This window comes from Perognathus longimembris, chromosome 21, assembly GCF_023159225.1.
Source record: "Perognathus longimembris pacificus isolate PPM17 chromosome 21, ASM2315922v1, whole genome shotgun sequence".
Classification (NCBI taxonomy): Eukaryota; Metazoa; Chordata; class Mammalia; order Rodentia; family Heteromyidae; genus Perognathus; species Perognathus longimembris.
This window is the reverse complement of record NC_063181.1, coordinates 11,275,988-11,282,243: the sequence shown is the minus strand read 5'-3', so window position 1 is coordinate 11,282,243 and position 6,256 is coordinate 11,275,988. Positions and strand designations below refer to the sequence as shown.

The 6,256-nt window shown below is 39.7% G+C and overlaps 1 non-coding gene across 1 annotated transcript; it reads left to right on the top strand.

The window, feature by feature from the left end:
- Positions 1–5,253: 5,253 nt before the first annotated feature.
- On the top strand, positions 5,254–5,360 carry LOC125339750. The gene has a single exon (XR_007208602.1). It is a non-coding gene; the product is annotated as a U6 spliceosomal RNA (small nuclear RNA).
- Positions 5,361–6,256: the final 896 nt, after the last annotated feature.

Here is a 6,256-nt window from a genome sequence, read left to right as displayed (position 1 = left end):
GTGCTCTACCACTTGAGCCACAGCTCCACTTTCAGCTTCTTTGGTGGTTAATTGGAGAGAAGAGTCTCAGGCTTTCCTGTTGGGTTTGATCTGGGCTGGCTTTGCTCTCAGGCTCCTGGGTAGCTAGAATTACAGATGTGAGCCACAGAGGTGCCTGGCTCATGAGAAGTTATTCTTAAATCAACATATATACACAAATTAGTTGAGTTGTTTCTGTAAGGTATATTTTTAGATATTCTCATTGCTATTGGATACCATTGCTTTCAGGGTACCTTAGCTAAAAGAACATTGAGATATATATGTGTATACTAGTCCAAGTTTGCACAGTTTCTATGAATATTTAATGTGCAAACATCTGTATCTATGTTATGCTAAGTATGAATTTATACCCATGTATATCGCCAATTCATTAGTGTAAGCCTTTCCTTGCTTATTGGTAAACTGTCACTCTAAAAATTATAAACCAAGCTCTCATCAAACACTATTTATTTATGTAATTGTTCACTTCCAATGTATATGTACAGTGGTGCCAGAATCATTAATTATGTCCCTGTGGGAAAAAACAAGCTCATTAAATAGAGTGCATTAATTATGTAAAATAATTTGCTTTTAGTGTTTGAGATTCTACTGGTTTTTAAAAGTGTCTTTGGGTTAGCAGCTGGGTGCTTTGAACATTTATCATATGAAAAATGTATAAGCATCATATGTGCATGGTGCTACATCTGTGAAGATGAATAATAGAACACTGTTTAGCAAGAAAGGATTGTTTGTCTCATTCCCATAAAATAATGTATTTCAGCTAAAACAACGAAGAATATGCCAGGTGACAGTGTCTTTTAGCTATAACCCTAGCTACTGGGCAGGCTGACATTGGGGACATCAAGGTTCATGGGTGTCCCAGGGGAAAAATTTCAAATGACCTCCATCTCAACCAGTAGGTCAGTGGGGTTTGTACATGCCTTTATATCAAGCTTCCTATCATATCAGCTACTTTGGAAGTTAAGCTTGGGAGGAGTATGGTTCTAGGCCAGCTGGGGCATCAAAATACATAAGAGCAACTGTAACCTCTCTGTACATCAGTTTGATAATAAAAATTTGAATAAAAAAATACATAAGAGCACATCTCCTCAGTGGGGAGAAAGGGAGAATGAAATCAGCAAAGCAACAACACACCACAGAAAGTAAATATCAGCTGAATTTATTTGTTTATTGGAGACTTTGATGTACTCATTTCTGATACTACTTATGAAAATATTACTAGAAAAACTTGCTAAACTGAAATAGATGCGGGCTTGGTAATAGCGCTGTGTAGAACGTCCTGTGAGAAATGCTGTTGGAAAGTCCCCTTGTAGTGGCTGGAATGGAAAACAATTACTGTGATAGAACCTCGTTTCGTTGTGATGCCTAATGTTACATTTGCACAGTAGCTTTTCACAGATGAGTGCTTCCAGGGAACCGATCATGTAAAGGACTTACTTTTGTCCTGTCTTGGAGTTACTGAATCAGAAACTGCTGTTGGAGCTCAGAGCTCTGTCTAGGTCATTCTGCTAGAAGTTCACAAGTGATTCATTGCCACACCAAGCAATTGGGGAATCAGAAGCAGTGGGAATGGGAACTGTGTGTTTATAACATACTCCAGATCAGCAGCAGGTAGTGGCTCCCTTTTCCTGTCCTGAGGCACCTGCATTTCATCATTGGCTCCTCAGTTAGACTAATTAATCCAGCACCTACTTCTACCTGCCCAGGTCCTCAAACTTGAGAGCAGGGGAAAAAATATCAAACAACTCTCAACTCTCATTATCTTGTCCTTTGTACCATGGAAAGATGGTTGAAGACTTGACCCACAGTAGTTCAGAATGGGACCTTATTAGAAATAAATCCTTCATACAGGTATGAAGGTAATTGAGGCCTTTAGGGTCCTGATCCACTATGGTGATTGTCTTTATTAATAAAACTGGATATCAGAACATGGACATAGAAACCCACAAAGGGAAGAGTAGATGAAGACACAAGCGAAGATGGCCATGTGACTTCAGGGTTACATCTGCAAGCCAAGGACAGAGGGCAAATACTAGAAATCAGAAGAGCCAGAGGAATGGCTTGTTAGTTTGTTTTGGGACTGGGAATCCTTATGTAGTCCAGGCTGACCTTACATTATCATTGTCCTTGCTCAGCATCTCAAATGCTGGGATTACAGGTATGCACAGACATGCCAGGTGAGTTGTAGTTATTGCTACACTGCTACAGGTGTCCTAGGAGAACAACACAGTGGTCTGAATCTTGACTGGGGTATGTATACAGGAGCTCTAGGACCCAAGCACTCACCAATCATAGCAGAAACTGTGCAGTACTCAGAGGGGAAGGAAAGATGCCCGCAGTTCTATTGAATATAACACTCTGTGGATAGAGAAGCTTGCTCCAAGGGATCTTACCCAAGCACACACATGAAACATGCCATGGCTCCCAATTCATGTCTCATTAGCATGCATTTTGTATTGAAGAGAAATGCTCTTCAAACCTTTCCAGGAAACATAGTCTGGGCTGATTTGTTTAGAACTCAAGTGTGTATTATAAAGACGCCATCCTCACATAAAGCAAACATGAACAGAGAGGCCAGATAGCTGCAGGGTTACTAGTATGTGTGCTGCCCAAGTGAGCACAAGCCAGGCTGTGGGGAAGGCAAGTTAATGTCTTTGTGATGGCAAATGAGTTAAACTGCACTCACCTTCCCCTTGACAGCCATACCATCCTTGTTGCCAACCCTGCACAATCATCTCCCCTCCCCTTCCCCTTCCCCCTGATCAAAGGCACCCTGTGTTCTTGGAAGAGAGCCAGGGACCAAGGGACCAAGGCTGCTACTAGAACAGATGCCCCTGGCTGACACCGATGCTGTTGAAACTCCTCAAACACCCTGCTTGCCCTGCCTGACTTCACTCTTTCTGCCTAATATTTAAGGAAACCCTAGTTGTAAGGAGGATGTGCCATTTCCCCTTCAGCTGGGCTGAAGGAGACTCAGTTTCCCTTCTTAGGATTTCCTCTTCAATAAAACTTGTTAGACAGTTGAGTTCACCCTTTCTGCTCCTTTTCTTTTTGTATGCTTTGTGCTATGGTTAGATTTCATAAGGTGAAGTGTAGAGAGAGTGAGAAACAGCAGAGGAAAATTGGGTCAAGTTGTTTCCACGTTTATTTCCTTGAGTTCAAGCTATGCCTGAACATTGCAGAAAAAAGACTGTGTGCAATCTTCCTTCTTCTACTTAATGACATAAACCTCCATTCATTAGGTAGGGCTTAAGTGCTGTCAGTTCAAACATCCCAGCTATAAACTGGCTATGTCTAAGACACACACCGATGGCAGTTTCTAGGGCTAATTGAGAAAGACTTAAAACAAGCATTGCCAGGGGCTGGATTGAAATCTTAAGTTCCAACAGAGACAGAGATATTTGCTTAAGCAGAAAGCAAAAACATCTCTAATGGGGCTAAATATGGAGTCCAGAATGGCATTGGAATAGCAGGTTCCTTCTTCACTTGCTACAACATGCAGGCAAGCTAAGCTCGAGCTGCTGGAAGAGAAGGGAAAGTTCAAATGCTTGGGGGCGGGGGAGGGTGAGAAGAAGCTTATATACCTACATATCTCTCATCCCTTTCAGTGAATTAACTGAATCAACAAATATTTATGGTGTCTATATTTGCTATCACATGATAGGTCATGGGTCTGGCAATTAATATAGAATAAATAAAATTTCATTTCGGGTCATACTTGGGCAATATAAAAAGAATCATCTTGACCTTCAAGCTTATCCCTTGTCTGAGCCCTCTAATCTGCTCAGGTGTAGATGACATTAGGAAGGATGAAGAAAACTGCCTTCAGGGTCGAAAGGATGTTTTCATTCTTTGAAACATAGAGCATCACAGCCAAGCAATTAGGAGAAACAGATGTAAACAGGAAATTCTGCCCAGTAAAGGAGATATTTCTGAATACTATCCTCATCTCCCTTCTTCACTCCCTCTTTTTATGGCTTCCATTCCATTTTATGATTGTCATGGTTTGTTTATGACACTGAAAGGACAGAAGCTTTTCCAGGCTATTAAAATATTCATAAGAGCCTTTGTAGATGACTGAGTTTTCACAGCTGGTAGAGATCTGGAATGTATTCCAGTTAACTCTCAGATCATTTCTTTTTAGCTCTAATAAAAGCTATTAAATACCTTTGTCATTTCCTATCTGTTATTTGTGTAGACTATAAAAACTGCTAGTCAGGAAAGGTGCAGAGAGCTCAAGGTCTGGTGGTCACAGGATCTATAGCCACAGTATTTGAGAATCTGCTTTTTTCCCCAGACAACATGTCTCTCATCTTACAGGTGGCCAGGGCTCTGTCGTTTGAAGAGGATTTAACAAGTCACTTGAAGTTCGGAAGATGGTGTGTCTAAGGAGCTGAGCAAAGGCTTCTGGAGAGAGAAAACAAGTTATTTGGCAAGAGTTTGTATGTGGAGTGAGTCAGAACCTGAACACTAACATCTGCATCCCTGCAGACAGGCACATCTTGGACTCATTGAATTTTGAGGATGATGTTTAATTAAAGCAAACCTATGTGGAAGGCAGTTGCTGATTGATTTTTGACACCTGGTCACCGGAATGTATGTCCTACTAAACGATTTGAACATAATTGTCATTTTTTCCAAGGGTTCCCATGTTGTTGACTTGTATAACAGAATCAGTTCACTGACAAGCTATGTATGAAGATAGGAGGACAGAGTTCTGACCCCTGTACAATTCCTCCAACCAATGCCAATGGTCCTCAATAATAGTATCTATTTTGATACCAATCATTCTGCCTATTCTCCTAGCCATCCTTCTTGTCCATCACGTTAACAAGGATAACTGTAAGATTAGGATTTATTGAAGACCAGTTCTGAGTTCTAGACTCACAATCTAACAACTCTAATGAACTCTAATATACTCTAATATGGAGTAATATACTCTAATATAGAGTAATGGTCGGATTTAAGAGGTTATGGTGCCTTCTACATTTTGTTCCTAGCTCTCATGTGTTTCCTTCATTATCTGTTACTATAACATTGCTTCATAGACTTCTAAGAACATTTAAAGATATCCTTTAGTGACACTGGCCAAGATGCATTTGGTTCATAAACTGATTTGTTAAGTGGCAAATCCTTTGTACAACTACTTAAAGACTATCTGTCTGACTCTATCTATCTATCTATCTATCTGGATATGTATATACACATATGTATGTGCTCACTTTGGCAGCACATATACTAAAATTGGAATGAAACAGAGAAGATTAGCGTGGCCTCTGTGCAAGGATAACAAGCAAATTAAAGCAAAGTTTAAAAAGTGGAGACATTTAACAAAGCAGTTGGAAAATATACTATATCATGGGTATCCCATACAGTGTATTAAAAATCTTATTGGTATTATTTTTTCAACACCTATCTGGTATCCACTCACTTCTAACATATCATGGTTCACACTATTAGTCTCTCAAAGACCAAGGCAGCTGCCTTCAAGTTGTTCTGTTTTTATAATTACTTTTCTACAGTCTATTTCCTACTCAGATATAAGCTTATCTTGCTTCCTTGCTAAACAGGTGATCCTGCCTCTATACTTCTGTGACTATATGCTAATACCCTTTCTCTGTGTATAATACCCTTTCTCACTCTCGTCTTCCAGTCTTTACAGTTCTGACTATTACACTCTTCTGGAATACATAGAGAGAAGGACAAGTTACAGAGAGCTGGGAAGTTGCACAAGACCCCTGAGTACCATCACACCCTCATCTTTGCTTATCTTTTTCTGCAAAGTACATAACACTGCCTAGCTTAAAATATTTATTTGTTTGATTATTGCTTCTGTCTTTTCTAGTAGGCTTAGAGGTTTAAGATGGGGCTAGAAAAGTGCTTTATTGATTTAATATATGGTACTTGAGAAATATGTGCTGAATTTATGAAGGAATAAAGAACTCTTAACTATAATACATGTCTTCGTCTTAAAGTATAGTAAAGTCAAATAGCATGCTTAAAATTTATAATCTGCTTACTGAAATGAAAGCCTAAGAAGTGGCAACAAAAGACTTTTTAAAATTTGCTTTTTTCTTTTTCTGATGATTCTACATTCTTTCCCTTATATATGGTGTATTCATGTGCATATATGTGGTAGGGTTGGGGGGACGGCACAGAACCTGAGGAAAACAGGTGAAAAAGTGCAGCAGTGGAGTGCGTTGGACATTGATGAAAA